This window comes from Brachyhypopomus gauderio, chromosome 9 (genome assembly GCF_052324685.1).
Source record: "Brachyhypopomus gauderio isolate BG-103 chromosome 9, BGAUD_0.2, whole genome shotgun sequence".
Classification (NCBI taxonomy): domain Eukaryota; kingdom Metazoa; phylum Chordata; class Actinopteri; order Gymnotiformes; family Hypopomidae; genus Brachyhypopomus; species Brachyhypopomus gauderio.
The window spans coordinates 20,440,602-20,458,419 of record NC_135219.1 but is presented as its reverse complement, the minus strand read 5'-3'; the positions used below and the strand labels follow the sequence as shown (position 1 = coordinate 20,458,419).

Genomic DNA, 17,818 nt, shown 5'->3' with positions numbered 1-17,818 from the left:
AAAGAGAGAGAGAGAGAGAGAGAGAAAGTGTGTGTGTGTGTGTGTGTGTGTGTGTGTGTGTGTGTGTGTGTGTGTGTGTGTGTGTGTGTGTGTGTGTGTGTGTGTGAAGTTAGGGAGACAGACAGGAGAGAGGTTGTGTATCAAACAGAGAGGCTGTGTGAGTGGGACTTCACAGATAGCAGAGTGTGGGCCGAACATCACAGAGATTAGGAAATTAGTGTCTGTGTGAATGTGTGTGCAAGAGAAAGTGTCAGAATGAATAAAAAAAAAGAATAGCTCTATACAACCAGAAGGAGTGAGTGATGTTATGATGCTGTGACCCTGCCACACACACACGCTCGTGCATACACACTCCATACGGTTTGGGGTCAGCTGTGCAGTGGCTGTGGGAGCAGCAGGCTCTACAAGTCTCAGGGCCTTATCTGGCCAGGGCAGGGCTGTTGACGTCAGCATGGGACTGCAGAGACAACGCACGACGCTGCACCAGGACTATAGAAATGAACACAGACAATGCAGGGGTTCCAATCACAAAGGTGCGCACTTAGCATCTCCCAATGCTAATTGAAAATACTTTATTTTATTGTGGGTTTTGACGGATAGCATGCAATTGTTAAACTGCAAGTTGACTGGTTTGACTGTTATATGAACAAACTAATCTCCTAACTAGTGTTAGTGCGCTAACTCTACACCTGCAGTGTGCAGTGTGCGCACAGTAACGTGAGGTGTTGGTGCAAAGTGGTGTGCTCACACTGATTCATCAGGAATTTCTTAAATCACAGTGAGTTCAGTCACTGAACTGTCCACTCCACAGCATACATCACGACACATAAGGATTGTGCCGTTGCTTCACATCTTCATGACACATAAGGACCGTGCCATCGTTTCATGTCTTCATGACACATAAGGTCCATGCCGTCGTGTCACGTTTTCACGACACATAAGGACCGTGCCATCGTTTCACGTCATCATGACACATAAGGACCGTGCCATCGTTTCACGTCATCATGACACATAAGGACTGTGCTGTCGTTTCACGTCATCACGACACATAAGGACCATGCCGTCATTTCACGTTTTCATGACACATAAGGACCGTGCCGTCGTTTCACGTCATCACGACACATACGGACCGTGCCGTCGTTTCACGTCATCATGACACATACGGACCATGCCGTCGTTTCACGTCATCACGACACATAAGGACCCTGCCGTCGTTTTACGTCATCACGACACATAAGGACCGTGCCATCGTTTCATGTCTTCATGACACATAAGGTCCATGCCGTCGTGTCACGTTTTCACGACACATAAGGACCGTGCCATCATTTCACGTCATCATGACACATAAGGACCGTGCCATCGTTTCACATCATCATGACACATAAGGACTGTGCTGTCGTTTCACGTCATCACGACACATAAGGACCATGCCGTCGTTTCACGTCATCACGACACATAAGGACCGTGCCATCGTTTCACGTCATCATAACACATAAGGACCATGCCATCTTTTCATGTCTTCATGACACATAAGGACCATGCCGTCATTCCACGTTTTCATGACACATAAGGACCATACCATCGTTTCACGTCATCATGACACATAAGGACAGTGCCGTCGTTTCACGTCATCATGACACATAAGGACCGTGCCGTCGTTTCATATCATCACGACACATAAGGACCGTGCCGTCATTTCACGTCATCATGACACATAAGGACCGTGCCGTCGTTTCACGTCATCATGACACATACGGACCGTGCCGTCGTTTCACGTCATCACGACACATACAGACCGTGCCGTCGTTTCACGTCATCACGACACATACGGACCATGCCGTCGTTTCACGTCATCATGACACATACGGACCGTGCCGTCGTTTCACGTCATCACGACACATAAGGACCGTGCCGTCGTTTTACGTCATCACGACACATAAGGACCGTGCCGTCGTTTCATGTCATCATGACACATAAGCACCGTGTCGTCGTTTCACGTCATCACGACACATAAGGACCGCACTGTCATTTCACGTCATCACGACACATAAGGACCGTGCCGTCGTTTCACGTCATCACAACACATAAGGACCGTGCCGTCGTTTCACGTCAGCGCTCCTGAACCGGGTTTCACGTGTTGATTTTTATTATCCAAAAAACAAGCTTGAGTTGGACTGCCCTCCCACCACCTTTCCTGTTGCTTCAGAAAACAAATAACCATCTTTCACTCGGCAACATGCAATTACGCTCTCCTCTCCCCGGGAGCAGCCTTAGCAAGCCACAAGGCCTTCTCACTGTTTTGCACGGTGTGCTGGAGATGAGACGGTTGATTTAACGCGGCCGGAAGGCTCCCTGCCGCAGGAGGGCGGCCTTATTTCCACGTCTTCCCTGATGCAATTGATCTTTGGCAGGCACACGTACTAAACAAACTTCTGTACTACAGCGTTACGCGACAGCAGCAAGTTCTCGGCACTGTGTCGTGTTACGGATAGTATTTGTACCTCGATGATGTTGAGCAAGTGAGCTCAGATCAGATCATTTTGCACAAGAGAATGTTTCACAGGCCCTGATCATATTTAGCCCCTAAGTGGTTGTAAATATTTAAAGCAAAAGTTCCAAGAATGCACTTGAAAACATTTAGGCCTCCAACCACTAAAAATACACCGAATGCTTCAGATATATGATATCTAGGTTAGATATACCTCGAATTCCAAAGGCGTGGAGGTGGGGAGTCACAGGGAAGAGGCACTCTGGTCCACGGTCACTTGTTCCTGGGCTCCCACCAAAACTCAGCACTGCAATCCAACATTATTTCATCTGCATAACCTGCAAGGGGGGGGACCCAGCCCTGTTCCGATAAGAGATAAGGTGGAGGGCGAAATGTGCGGAGTCCAGATTAATCAGGGCGCTTTCTCCAGCTCGCCAGACACCCAGCGTCCAGACGGTGGGGCACGCTGCAGACGGCCACCTCGGCCGCTTTGAGGAAACCGCCAGCCGTGCCCCACGTGCACTCGCCCCACGTGCACTCGCCCCACGTGCACTCGCCCCACGTGTACTCTCGCCCCACGTGCGCTTATTCTCACGGTGCATGAGCGTCTAGCCTAATTCAACCGACAGCTTTCGTGGAAAGCTCCGGCAACCAGATTTTACTTTCCCGATTTGTGACGTTTGGTTTAATAGGACTGAATGTTTTTTTTTTTTATGTTCGAATTTGATGACCCGTATCAGTGAACGTGTGGGCAAGAGGTGTTCCGGTTTGGTGGAGGAGCCGTGACGTGGGAAGAGCGCCCAAGGCTGCTCTCTGTGTCACAGTACAGCACATTCACTCTCCCACAGGCCAGTGTCAGGATGCTAATTCAATTAAAAGCATGGGGCCTGCCATACTGAGATCCCACATTGTCCTCCCAGATGAAGGTCACCAATAGCCACCACTTCTCATGCTTCCTTTTTTTAGCCATGATGGGAATCGGAGAGACGGGGCATTTGTGAAGGTCTTCTTTCATCTCAAGCTGCTTCTCTAAGTCAGGACCTGTGATTGGCAGACACGCTGCATGTCCATCTATTAACCTCATCTGTCCACAACATTCCGCCTGGGGAAAGTTCTGAGAGTCCTTCATCCATTTACTTCTATTGAGCTGATCATTGCACACGCAATTGATGATTTAATATGAATATTCACTCGTCAGCCACTGTAACAGAAGTACTTTACAGACACATGATCTGTTTATCATCCACAACTTACGGAAGCAATTTTCTTTATCCTCATCAATGGTCACTTCCTGACCTCGAGACTGATTCTGACTGGATGGCTTTCAGGGGTGGCAGAGTTGTGGGAAAGAAATAAAGGGTAATTCTAGGAAGAGACAGACTTCAGATGCACTACAAGGATGCTGACTGAAGCACACCCCGCCCTGCTCACCCCCACCCAGGGTGTTTTAGGGCCACCTGGGACAAAAAGTGCCCTTCTGAAGGGGGCGGTAGCTGGGTGCTTACCCCTCCCTTAATCGTTTACACCTGTCTCGACTGGACACAGCCACTAAACGAAAGTCACCTTTCATGGCGAAGTTTGATTGGCTCAAAAAAAGCTCAGTGGAAAACACCCATGCCATTTGGTTTGAGAAAAAAGGGGGTATATATTCGGTGGTGACTCATGTTTGCCTACAGAACTGTAATTACAGACTCATAGATAACTTACAAATAAGAATAGCACCAACCCTTTAGCCACTCATCACATATTGTGTAACCTAGCTGTAGTTCCTCACACAAGAGCGAGTGTTCTCTTGAGCCATTATTCCCAGCGTTATCCTACAGGACATTGCTTAAAATCTAAGATGCCACAGCTTAACACATGAACCCAGTGAGGAGCAGTTAATCTTTCATTTTGATTATGTATGATATATTTGCAGATGTCTGTAGAGTGAAGATATTAAAAGTTTCTTTATAGTCTGATCTCCATTAGTATATTAAATATATATATATATAATTATTAAAATTGTGTAATCAGACAAAGTAGCCAAAAGCAACAGCTACAGGTGTGTAAACCAGACACTGAACAGACAAGTATTTTTGTCTGCACAAAATTAATTTAAAATAAATAAATTCAGAAACAGATTTTCGACATTTTTTTGTTGGTCCATAGCTGCCACGGTTTGAACCATCAAATAAATATTGTGGTTTCTCATAATTTTCTTTCAATAAACAGTGCTCTGAAATCCGCAGCCTAAAACAATATAGTTGTTTACGGAACAAACGTTCGTTGTTTAACCCATAATGTTCTGCAGTACGCACTGAAGAAACCTCCAGTATGACCTCATCAGTGTCACTGAGCTGCGCAGCATGGCAACAATGCAGAAGGATGTCTGTTTTTAAACAAGGCTGTTGATGGAGGCGGAGGCGCTGTGATCAACACGTAATTACAATCAGCGCTATCTCGCCCCTCCGCTGCCGGCCACCCTAATTGTGTTGTGTTGGACGTGGCGCCTTGTGCCGTCCAATAACCAAAAACAGTCACCACGGAAACCCAAAGGGAGGCCATGGGGATTTCTCCGAGTGCCCTTTCCCACTGTTAAATATTCAACAGGTGGCTTGAGCATATGTTCTCCAACCCTGATCATGTCACCGTGACACATGTTAAATAATCACCTGAAACCCAAGGCCGGTTTTAACCACAATTAACCAACCGCAGACAAACGTGCGGTCACGAGAAAACAGTTTAGTATGAAATATTTTGATTGTTTCACTGCTTGGTTGATGCGCTTTTGGGACGCAATTCTTGTCTTAGATGTTTACTAACAGGTTATGATCTTATGATCTATGAAATGTCACTGAAGCTTCAAAGTAAACTGATTGTAAGTAAGCAAAGTGTGTTTTAGTAATCTTTTGTCAAATCTTACCACACGTGTGTCTTTCAGAAATATATGGCTGTTGTCTACGCTTAGATAATATATAGATTGTCTACGCTTAAAATAAATATTGTAGTAGGAATAAATCTTTGTCTACGTGTAAACACTGAAACATTCTCCTTGTTTGAATGGATAATTATATTCGTGAGCTCCACGCAGTTCTCACGGTCATTGAAGCTGCCAGCTCCCCCGTTTCTGGTGCGCCTAACCTCCTCCTCATAGTCTACGGTTGTTATTTTAGAAAGTTTAATAATAACCATTTATCATAAAATTTATTCAGGTTCAGATATGTGCTTAGTCATGTGCACTTATTCACACTTTAAAATGTGTGAATTTTTCATGCTTTTGGTAATGAAAATGGTAAGCAGTGCTGAACAAAATCAGTCTATTTTGAACACATTTCAACTGCAGAAAACTGCAGATTTGCGTGGTGGTCCTGCTCGATCTGGGTTCTGTATTTGAAGCCCATATTTAGCTACAAATGCTGTTTAACTTGGGATGCAGCACACATGATCGTGGGTACAATTAAAACGTTCTGCGCACTCATCTAGTGGACTTTCCCAGAAACCTGACCTTTGCACAAATGGAAACTGTACCAAGAATTAAACATGAAGCAAAATCAGCTGATATAGGGAGAGGGTTCAACCTCGGGGTCTTTCCCACACCCCCGTCCATCTTCCCGGGAATGCGCGAGACTTGGGACGTGTGGGGTTGTGCAGCCACAATGCGCGCGCTCTGATCAAGGCTGCGCTAATAAACGCCCCGGTCGTGCAAGTAGCTGGCTTCCTTTGCATAATCGCGAGGCACACGGACGAGTTTGGCCTATTGTGCCATAAAACGAGCCGTCCTCTCTCATTCTTCAAGTGTGTCGGCGTTTTGTACGGTCTTGAAAGACATCGGTGTAGTTCATGAACTCGTATAGGCTAATCACGCTTTGCTTCATTAAACGTGACTGGATTACCCACTTCTATCATGCTATGTGTCTAGCAATTTAAAGTCTTAAGATTTAAAATTGGAAGATTTAAATATGGAAATAAGCAGTTTCCCAAAACCTGCTCTGTAATGGTAAAGTCTAATAAATTGTTTTGATTTCATTATAATAACACATTTCAGACTTGTGAGTCGCACTGGTACTGCTGTCTGGATGACTTTTATGTCACACTGTGTAGCTAACTGAATCTGACAGTTTTAATGCTTTATATTATTTAAAGGAATCCAACAACACCATTTTGAATCCCAAAATCAATATTTGGTTTGCAGCAGCTATTCAGATTCTTCCTGCTTTGCCCTCAAGTTCAATGAAGCAAAATCTACAATAATCATGAATCTAAAATTTAGCTGTATTGCAGAAATTTAGCCTTCCAAGACCAATAGCAACAGTGCTCAGATGCATATCTTACAGACTTCAGATGTCAGTGATCTCCTCCAGTGACCATAAGTAGCTCATGTAAGGTAATATCTTTCCTTATCATGATAACTGTCATGATAGGTAGTCAAAACAAATATGATATTTCATTATTCCCAGTTGTTTGGGCCTAATTAGAGGTTTCTGGCACGCCTGGGTCTTTTGAAACATTGGTCATAGCAATACCTATGGGACCTGGTCGGGTGTTTGTCTCTCACCGCTCTCTTGCTTTATAAATAGATGTGAACAATGGCTCAAAAAAAGCATTGTCTGCCTAGCAGACCACAAATGTGTCACAAGCTCACGAGAATGACAGTGATGTGTGCCAAAGACGGAGATGTCTGCCACATATTCCGCTGAGTCGTCTTGCTTAAGGAAACAGACGCTTAGTTTAAGCACCGTGTTTTACTACTATGCAGATGCTACGTAGACGCTCCCAGCTGTTAAATATCACTCAGATTATTTATTGGCTTTAAAGACATTGCATCAACAAACTGAATGCCATGGTACACGATTTAAAGAGATATATTGTACTTGATACATGTGTATCAGTGATACGTATAGGACGTATAGTAAAAATGAAAAGTGATGAACCTGAGCCTTGGTTCGGCGTAGCTGTGTGAGTCGCAAACGGCAAACGACGTAACTGACAGCGAGGGACGTGCACTGTTGTTTGGCAGTGACTTAACTGTGTAGCCGCATTAGTGGACATCTAAATGTAAGCCATGCCTAGAGCCACTGGGGCAGAGAGCCCGAGGGCCTGGCTCAGATAAAGACACCCAGGAGACATCATCATGTTTCTGGCTGAGAAAGAGAAGCCAAGGACCTGACGAGGGATGGCCCTAAGTCTCCAGCCTGCATTCTATGAATGGGCCGCGTTCTGCTTAGGGCAGCACGCATTACGCAGTGGTTTATTTTCGCGCCCCAGTAATCACCGACCCGATCTGGGTCCCTGCTCGCACGGAGCCTGTTTTTCCAGAGTGCCGACTCGGGGCCCGTCCGCATGCCTCCCTGTGCTGCCTGCCCCGGGGTCCGCTGGGTCCATGAGAAAGTGTGTCTCATAGCCTTTATTTAGCCCCGAGAAGAATGTCTGCCTCCCACCCATTTGATACCGTAGCCTTTCTTGGTGCTCAGTATTCCCAAGGTGAGTGTAATGTTTTATGGAGTGTCTGAAAGGACAAAAAGTATTCTCACCAACCACACTCGGAGAAAAGGCTTGGAACCGTGACAGTTGGTAGTAATAATAATAATAATAATAATAATAATAATAATAATAATATTAACAAAAAGTTACCAACACCAACATTGAAAGTAGTTCAGAAATCACTACTCACCATAAATCTAATATGTTTTCTGTCAAATTATTTTGTAATATTTGTGCATGACCTTTAATATAAGACTTGCTGTTAATCATGATGGTTTTTTTATTGTTGTTAATGAATTGCTCTCTTGAATCTATGAACTCGGCAATGCTCCTCACACCAAAACCACAGGATATCTGTAACCAACAGAACCGGCAGAGTTACGCATAAACGATATTCGTGGGCTAATGAGGGTCTCTGGTTGATTTTGCAGAGATCGATTAGCCGTGGCCATCGGTGTCCCCGTCAGTGTCCCCGTCTGCCCCCAGCCGCCCCCGTGCCGGGGGTATCCAGCCGTCTCGCAGGCCTGCAGCGTCTGGCGCGGCCGCGTCTCATTACGGAGCTATGTGTAAGACAAACAAACCCGCGCTCCCACACTGTTTATCTCGCGGAGACCAGTGTGCCCGCACATCAAAGGCTGTGGGAACAGACGCCGTTCGGTGCGGCAGCTGCGCTCGGGTCCTGCCCACGCCCTTCCTGTTTGCCGCGGCCTACCTTGGGGCTATTATTTCCCCCAACAGCCCGGCGGTGCCTCCCCCTCCCTCCACCAGCGTCTCCGCCATCGCCACGGCAGCCGGCCCCTCCGCTCCCCGGGCGCCGGCGCAGACCGCCCGCCTCTCCCGAGAGCGCCGTTGCCGGCCGACCATTGTTCCTCGGAAGGAGACCAAACAGGTCCTGCGATGTTTGATGGGTAATTTCGCATTATTTCTGTGTACGTCAGCGTAAACACAGAGAAAAACAACCACAAAAGCCACCGAAACAGATCACTTTAACAAAGCACAGGAAACCTAAATTAAATATAAACTAAATGTTCAGTGCCTCATAGTGTCTTATATAGATAGTAATGGGAACGTCAGAATTGCCTTAGCTGTTTATATGTAATAACTGAAATAATAATTGAAATATACAGTAGGTAAAGTAATATACAGGGATTAATAAACAATGACCATGTTGTTTAATTGTGGACAGCATTTAAAGACAAAAACCTTTTGTCTGCATAAAGAAAAGCATTGTGTAGGCAGCAGTTACCTTCACCCCCCTTTATGTCCTGATCCTGCCTGTGTAGGGACCCTTCAAATCCGACACTTCCTGTGCGGGACAGGGAAGGGCATGCTCCAAGCATAAGAGGGAATTGCAGGGTCTTCAGCTGCCGTCACCCCTCTGAGACGTTGGGAGCGTTCACAGACATCCCGCCAAGTCCGTGCTGGGCCACATCAAACAGAGCAGTCCAGAGGTCTCAGAGCCCTGCTGCCTGTGACCTCCCAGCCCTGTCTGGACACGTGGCGTGACCCCCTCCGGCTCCCAGGGGCCTCTTGCAGACACTCGTGCACAGGGTCAGACGGTGGTAACACGCTTCACCACGCCAGCCTGAATTCGACACCCAGCTGTGGGGTCTCAAAGCCCCAGTCGAGATGTTTTGGGGAAAGTTTCTTCAGTAGTGGTTCTAGGCTGGATGGGGGGATTTTAGCTGTGGCCGGCGGGATTCACACGCGGTGGAGGATCTGGGGGCAGTAGCACCACCACCTTCGGCTTCTTGATTCCCAAACGGTCACGCCGACTGACACGTCTCACTTTCCTGGCTGTGTCGCGTTAAAATGTCCTGTCTTGGGGTTTGGAGTACATGTTCAGTAATTACAACATCAATCAGCAGTTGCTGTAATTGGGAGGAAAGTGTTCTTACTCTCATAGGCAATTACTACATTTAAAGTAAAAGGGATCATGTAATTTATTCTCTGAAGCATTTTATTTTAAATTGTATGTGAAAAAGAAACAACCTTGTGTTAAAGGTATATATATATATATATATATATATATATATAGGTATATGTTGTATATCTGTGTGTGTGTGTGTGTGTGTGTGTGTGTGTGTGTGTGTGTGTGTGTGTGTGTGTGTGCAGAGTTTCAGCTGTAATTTATTTAATCTCAGTACAAAACCTAGAGCAAATTTGGGTTAGTTTCAGTTTGACTGTTCAGTCATGCTGCTCCTGACATTATTGACCATCAACAAAAGAAACCTTACCGCTGGGAAAAAGAAGAGTTTTCTTTACCATTTCATCTTGCTTGGGCACACGTGTGAGCAACAAATCTGCATTCTGCATTACACGCTCAGGGTCATGTTTAGGGTCAGGGTCAGGGTCACGTTCAGGGTGCCTCACTGCCTTTTCAGGGTTGATTTCATGCCCTCGATGTATGCAACTATGGGAAAGGGAAATCAGAGAGTAAGTGGGTACCACAGTGAAACCCCCGCTGATAACTTCCCTACCGGCGCTGATTTGGGCCCAGCTGGACTTATGTCAACACTGTACGTGTTTATCCAGCACGGTAGATGTTCATTCAACACTGGGGATTTTGCTGTGAAGTACGAGGCTAATGAAAGATTAAATGGCTCCTTAATCACTAAAATTACTATAATGCACTTAGCAGTTCGCTATGTACGCTGTAATCTACTTAACGATATTAGAACGTTTGTTGGAATTGCACCGGTTTTAAAAAGACGGCCTTTGAACTCATTTTGACTTGCAGCGTAGCAGAGGGCGAAGCAATCGAAACATGATGTATGTCCGTGACCTCTGCTACGTCAGCCAGGGGGACAGGAAATGGGCACACATGTTGAGGCAAACGCATGGTTAGCAAACACCCATTATACTCTTGATTGATGTGTTTAAGTTAACCAGATGCCTAAGGACAATACAAGTTCCTGCCGTATTAACCATTTTCACAAAAGAAAAACAGCATTTCTAACAATGAGTGTGGAGCGCGGTGGGCTTCGGCTTACAGGTTTGAGTTTATATTTTTGTTGCAGTAGTACGTTATGTTAGATTTCACGTTAGATATTGTTGGACGCAGGACCCGGCGGGCAGGATGTGACTTCGTGACCGCATGGACGTCACTGCGCAGGCCCATCGTGAACCACAGCGCTCACCGAGAATCTGCCCATCCACGGCAGACGAGAAGGTGTGAAGGTGCTGAGAACCTGCTTCCCATCGTAATGTCGGCCGTACGTCCTCGAATGGCACATGAATTTCCACCCAAAACACAAAAACAGACTTCTGAATGATGTTAAAGAAGTGAAAGTTCTAGTCTAAGACGATAACTAAATTTGTCAATTCACCAGCTCTTGTAAAGGGTTTTTTTCACATATGCAATCATATTCTGAATACAGGTACATGCCACCAACGCCAACTTGCAAATGCTTGTTGTGGAACTGTTGATAATGCTCCCTGCTTGACCCAATAAGATTTCACTCTTACTTACAGTGAGCACGTGCACACCCAGGGGATGTGGGTCCGCCGGCCGACTGGCCCGCTCTGGGGCTGCCTCCCTCTGCTAGCCAGCCGAGGAGCACCGTGCACCCGAGACGTTCCCGCCGGAGCCAAACCGAGCCGGGCCACCACATCCAGGAAGAGAGAGAGTGCAGCCTCACACAATAGCAGCCGCGGCCGCTGGTATCCGCAGGCAACGGCGGCGAGCCTCGCAGCAGCCGGGCACGGTCTCCCAACCTACACACCCCCCCACCCCCCCCCCCCCCCCCCCCCGCCCCCCCGCCCCCCCCGGCCACCGCTAACTCTCCGCAGCTGTTGGGACGACGGCAAGAACCGAGCGTGTCATTATTCTTCCTAGCGCACTGGCCTCATCCTGTTGCCCAGGCGAACAATGAACTGCCACTTCCACCTCTATTCACTACCCCTCATTCACTGGGACCATGTAAATACTCCGTTCAATAGCCCCACCGATCTGCAGTTCCCATATCCTTTTATGAAGTAAGCAGCGAGAGAAAGGCTGGCACCCGCACAAGAATCGTTCAGATCTGAAACACTTTTTTTTATTCCCCCTTTCTGTACGTTATCCAAAAAAAAAAGCCTAAAGTTGGAAGTGTTGGAAGCCTAAATTGCTTTGAGACTATGATCACATAAGTATGATCACATGAAATATTCCTTGGGCTCGTTTGTGGGACCACCTGAGAACTGAAGGATGGCTTCCATTATGTGATGTCAACAGAGTACTGAGTACTGAGTACTGAGTATGCACAAAGTACTGAAGAACGGTGTTGTTTTTTAGGCAGTCCTCCGCTCCGATATGGGACAGTAACCCGCAGGCTGCCAAGGGGCGCTACGTCTGGGAGTCGTCGTGGACACCTCTCCCTCCATCTCATCCCTGGTGTGAACGTGGGGAGATTCCTGCAGCTGATCTTGGCCCTGCCGATGACAGGTATTTTCCAGGCCTGGACCACCATAGCCGCGGCCGTGGTTCCCGTGGGCTAGGCCACCCAGCTTTGGCCATCGCCGTGTCACTGATCTGGGCCCTGCCGGCGGCCGCCTGCCAGATCTTGTCCTCCTCCGGGCCTGATAACACCGGCTGACCCTGCTGTTGTCACGTTCTCCCTTGGCCTGATCAGTGCCGCGTGAGAAGCAGCCCCAGAGGTCCAGAGGTCCAGAGGGTCAAGCATGTGTCTGCTGCAGCCCTCCACCTGTTCACACCACTGATAGGGCGCAGCGTCGGATAGAAAGAGCCTTGAGATGGATTTGCTCCTGTTCCTCTGTTTTTAAATATTTGTCACATTAAATGTTCTCAGATTCTTGAGGATTTGAGGTAGACCAAGCAAGAGTTTTGAGTCTTACAGTGCCCATTTCACTTTTCTGACATTCATTTTATAGTTTTGTTTCTTTTAAGCTTTTCGGAGGAGGACTTACTCATGTGCTTTGGATTGCTGTCTTGCCTCATGAACGTCCACATACCCATGAGCACAGACTCTCCTGCTGGATTCACGTAGGAAGCAGAATTTATGGTTCCAATAACTGTGGCCCAGACCCTGAGGAAGACGAAAAGCATCTCCAGACCATCTCACTACCACCAACGTATCTCACGCCATATATAGCAGAATCTTGGGTTTGTTAATACACACAACATTATTCCAAAAGTGTTATTCGGAGGTGTTATTTTAGATAATCATAGTAATTCAACACTGTATTTCTTGTTAACTCAGGGCTTATATTAATGAGTTGTATCATATTAATTTTGTTCGAATATCAGAATCAATAAAGTGTCATAAATAGAAGTGCAGAAGGATTATAAAGGATGTGTATGACTGTACAGTGGATACAATGTAAAGAATGTTTATGACTGTATAATGGATACAATGTAAAGAATGTTTATGACTGTACAGTGGATACCATGTAAAGGATGTGTATAACTGTACAATTGATACAATGTAAAGGATGTGTATAACTGTACAATAAATGATGTGTATAACTGTACAATGCTTGTGCCAAGTTTCTGTCTGATGGTCTAATAATTCTAATACTAATGGTAACTAATTTAATTCCTGGATCATGACTCTTTGACACACAACTCTAAATTATTCCTTAACTTAATTAAGTGCAAACAGAATATGAAAAATAAAACAATTTATGTAAAATAAATTGCAAAAAGCAAAAAAAAAAAAGGAAAATATAATTCCTGCCTCCACAGTCTGGTCCACCAAACACTGATCTGAAAACACATGAATCTAAAATAATTCAATTTAAGCCAAGTTCAAGATTTTTGCTGGCAGGCACAAATTGCAGTTTTAGAACATGATATACACACATCAGATTGATATTGAAAGAACGTATAGAGAGCTGTACACTGCCCACAGCCAGGAACACCACACGGTTCTGACCCCGCCCACCACTAGCCACTGTACAGTGAGAACACACACATTGGCCTGCCTGTGCATTCTGCTTGTTGGCACAATTCTGTGTGATAGCAGCATGGTGGGTTTGCCTCCTTACAGCAATACAAAGCAATACACAACAATACACAGAAGGCTGATGGCTTGTGTACCACAGGGCTGTGACAACAGTGATGTGGTGCTGTCTTGCCCTGATATAGGTCCCTTGCCATGAAGCGACTTCCTGCATCGCTCAAAAACTCTGTGGCTCCTCAGGGTGAACGAAGCGCCCCGGGGCCAAGGAGAGCTCCCGTGTCTGGGATACCAGCGGGAGGCCCTCTGAGGCCACCGTCTGGAGGTTGCGAGCCGTGTTTTTCCTTGAGGGCTGTTTGGGTTTCTCGCGTGAAAGACGGGAGGCGGACGAACACGTGCCGATCTCGTGAGAATGCCACTTCACCTTGCCCTCAGATAAACGATCGCGCTTTGCGTTCGTTTTTGCTGGAAGTTTATGTTCCACGCGTGTTTGTGTTCTTTGCTGCGTTTGAGAACCTCATTCCAGCCAAATGTACTCACCTAGCGTCCCTAAAGGCGGATAGAACCACAGGCTAGTTCCCTTCTCAATTTTTATCTGTTAAATGCTTATCTTTTTATCTCCCAGCCTGATAAGTTCTGACTTATCACTTCTCAGATTACCCTAACAGCCTCGGTCCTCTAATTCTACAGAGAAGTGTCGTGTTGTTTTATTTTGCTCCGGTGTGGGTGTGAGGCTAACGATGAGCACAGATGTCGACAGTTTCTCTTTTTTTTTTTTTTTTGTTTGATGTCCTTTGTGGCCTGGTGGAGAGGAGGCCGCTGGTTTCATTGGCTGCTGTCGCGTGTATATCTCTTTCCCAGACTGCATCCTGCCGGCCGGGGCCGAGATTTCACAGTGGTCGGGTCACTTTCGGCACAGCTGATGACTCCCTCTCTCTTGGCTGCTAATTGCTTTAACATATTTACCTCAGGAGTCCCGTCGGGCTGTGGGTGTCCACGGCAGCTGTAGTGTGGGGGCGGGGGAGGGGCAGCCGGCGATCCAGGTCTGGGCCAGGAGGCTTTCGCTGGTGGCTTGCATAACAGGACTGTAGTTCATGGATGTATTTGTTACGGTAGGGGTGATTACACTACTGCTGCCGTGCGTCTGGTAATATGTGCCAGCTTAGGAGAGAGACACACAAAAACTGAAAGATTGACTTCAAAATAACGGTTTTGAGGATTTAGATATGGCTTTTCACCCCATGCTATAATACTGGACGTGGTTGTGTGTGAAAATCCACAAATTAGCTCAGGGTGCTGAGGTAGAAAGTGTGTGTGTGTGTGTGTGTGTGTGTGTGTGTGTGTGTGTGTGTGTGTGTGTGTGTGTGTGTGTGTGTGTGTGTGTGTGTGTGTGTGTTCGGTCTGTGCCACAGTGAAAACAAAATATGTGTAACAATGGCGGGAGCGAGGCCTGGACAATAGGAGCTGCATGCATAGAAGGGAAACCCAAAGCTTCCTCAAGCTTACGTAGCCTAACAGGAAACTCAGGTCTCTGGACAGGAAGTAGAAAAAGAGGCACCTGCCTGTATAATCTCTCTCTCACTCTGGCCTCAGTCGCTCGCTGGAGCGGCTATGCCTGACACGCTCGACCCGTTCCCTCATTTTTATCACACCGCTGCACTTTCTCTGGACGGCACGCTCGGTGGCAACACGCGGCAGCGGCTGGGATTAGCGTGCCTGGCGGTCGCCGGGGGGGTGGGGGGGAAGGAGGGTGGTGTTTGGGGGGGTGGCGAACTTCGGATGTGGCGACGGTAGAAAGCTACGGGCGCAGGCCAGCCCGGAAGTGGAGAATGGCAGGAAAAGGCTCTGTTATTCTGGCCCATTCTGTACGGCGCTGGGCCGCACGGCGCCTGGAACCCGTCTGCAGCGTACCCGCTTCCCAGGATATCCGACTCGCGACCGCAGCTCCGACTCAACGCCAAATATTTCACTCCTGAGACGCTCAGGGCTTCCTGATATAGGATGCACTTGCTTGTCTCTCTGTGACCTTAAACACCAATAAAGGGCCTATAATTTGCCTCTGGAGTCAAGGGGCGTGGGGTGTATTGGCCTGCGCCATTGTGATTCTCTCACTCGCTAGGAAAACAAGCAGACGCCTGTTGATCTCTGATGGAGCAGGCTGCAGTAAGGAAACACGGGGACTGTTTATTCAGCACTAGGTTGTTGTTTTTGTTAGCAACTGAAACAACAGTTAGAAGGTTTTACTTTTGTTCAATGAAATCTGCGAAGAGTGGTGCTTTTCACAACGGGACAGAACCACCTCGGGTCTTTCTTGATTGATATCGCTCTGTGAATTTACCACAAATATTGAAATATTGCCTCGTTAAAAGAAACTTTTAATGCCTCAACATGTCATAAATGCTCAAAAATAAATCTCAGAAAAATATGATTCTGGCTTCAAAGTCTTTTACATTTCTTTTTATTTTATTGCAGGCATGTTCCCCACCGTTCATTTCCACGTTCACAGAAAGAGACCGGGCCAAGGATGCCTTGGCAACGCTTGGGTTGCCATGAAGCAGTTAACTGGGTTTGAAAGCGGCAGCTCACGAGTGACTAAGGGCAGCCTTGTGTGAGGAGGAGGGCTTGAGACTGTGGCCGTCGCTGTTGTTTTCATTGTGTGCTTGGGACTTGGGGAGGGTAAAAACAATAATGCATGTAATGCTGACTTTGGAACAGGTCCACACAGCTTTTCCCAGACTGGGCAGCCTTGGGAACCACTGATAGTGTGGTGCGGCAGGGCCAGACCTCTCTCGCTGGTGCAGGGCAGAGCTGCACGACCACACGCCCACATGCCAGCAAGTCCAGTACGGCCCAAATGTCCCGCACGGCCCGCACACCCCACACGCTCCACGTGCCCCACACGTTACCTATTCCTGACAAGCCCCGCAGGCCAGGAACAGGAGGAGTGTGCAGAAACATTTGCATGCTCTCAAACAGCAACCTCAGACCACCCCCCCCCCCCCCCCCCACGTGAGACACGTTGGTGGGCGAGTTCCGGTCCGCTCTGAGCAGTCGTGCTGATTAGAGCGCCTCATGTGTACTGTGATCCAAGGATGGGGCACGAAAACAAGCAGATAACAGGGGGCTCTCTGCAAAGCCGTGTTGCCTTTCTCAGATTAAAGTAAAATTAGCGCACCTTTGAGCAGGGCCCGGCTGCCCAAAATAGATCTCAACACGCTTGAAGAGCTCTCTATACACACCTGTCATACGTAGCATTAACTAACCGAGCCAGTGACTCATGATGTATTTTAGAATTACTTAAGACCTACACAAAGCCTTATCTCCGGGCAGCAGTGTCATAACTTCATACCTAAAAAAAAAAACTCTTTAGGAGGCCGTGTCCGTCAGCAGGGGGAAACAGGGGAAAGTCCGGGGTGTGTGAAGGCAGTCGGCCGGCTTTAATTAGCCCGTGTGGCCACACACCTGGGAGAGAGAAGAAGTCCTCGCTGGGCTATGAGAGGCTGCTGACAGGCTGATTGGAGCTGTCTGACCAGGAGGCCGGACACAGGCCAGGGCAGCAGACACACAGGGACTGTTCAGCACCCGTGAAATGCGGAGCCGTGAAGGCCTCGTCGGGCCACTGTAATGACAGAAGGGGAAACACACTTTATCACGTGTGGGGAGAGAGAGAGAGAGAGATAGACAGAGAGAGAGAGGGAGAGAGAGAATGAAAGAAAGAGTAGATTTACTTTTGTTATTGTTATTCAAAACCCGTGGGTGCTGATGAACCTTCACTGTCCGAGTAATTGCAAAGGTTCTTAATTGGAGTTTTTTTAATTTATAGCCTTCGAGTTCTGGAACTTTCTATTCGCTGAGAGGAAAAAAAAGCAATAAACAGTCGAACAACTCTCCGCTCAAGAAATGAATGTGAGAAAGGTCACGACCTGCCCCGGCTCGGCGACAGTAGCCGGGCATCGCCACGGTTCTC

At 47.3% G+C, this 17,818-nt stretch overlaps 1 long non-coding RNA gene across 2 annotated transcripts in view; it reads right to left on the bottom strand.

The window, feature by feature from the left end:
• The window catches only part of LOC143522546 (uncharacterized), a 3,931-nt gene extending 804 nt beyond the window's left edge, over nucleotides 1–3,127 (bottom strand). Inside the window, exons 1-2 of one of the 2 annotated variants that reach the window (XR_013133049.1) lie at nucleotides 2,703–3,127; nucleotides 1–489 (exon numbers count right to left, since the gene is read on the bottom strand). The exon at nucleotides 1–489 is cut by the window's left edge and continues 804 nt beyond it. This is a non-coding gene — a long non-coding RNA (uncharacterized LOC143522546). Of the gene's footprint in view, nucleotides 490–748; nucleotides 992–2,702 lie in introns of those variants that run through there. The other variant, XR_013133050.1, reaches the window with a different exon arrangement.
• Between the last annotated feature and the right edge of the window lie 14,691 nt (nucleotides 3,128–17,818).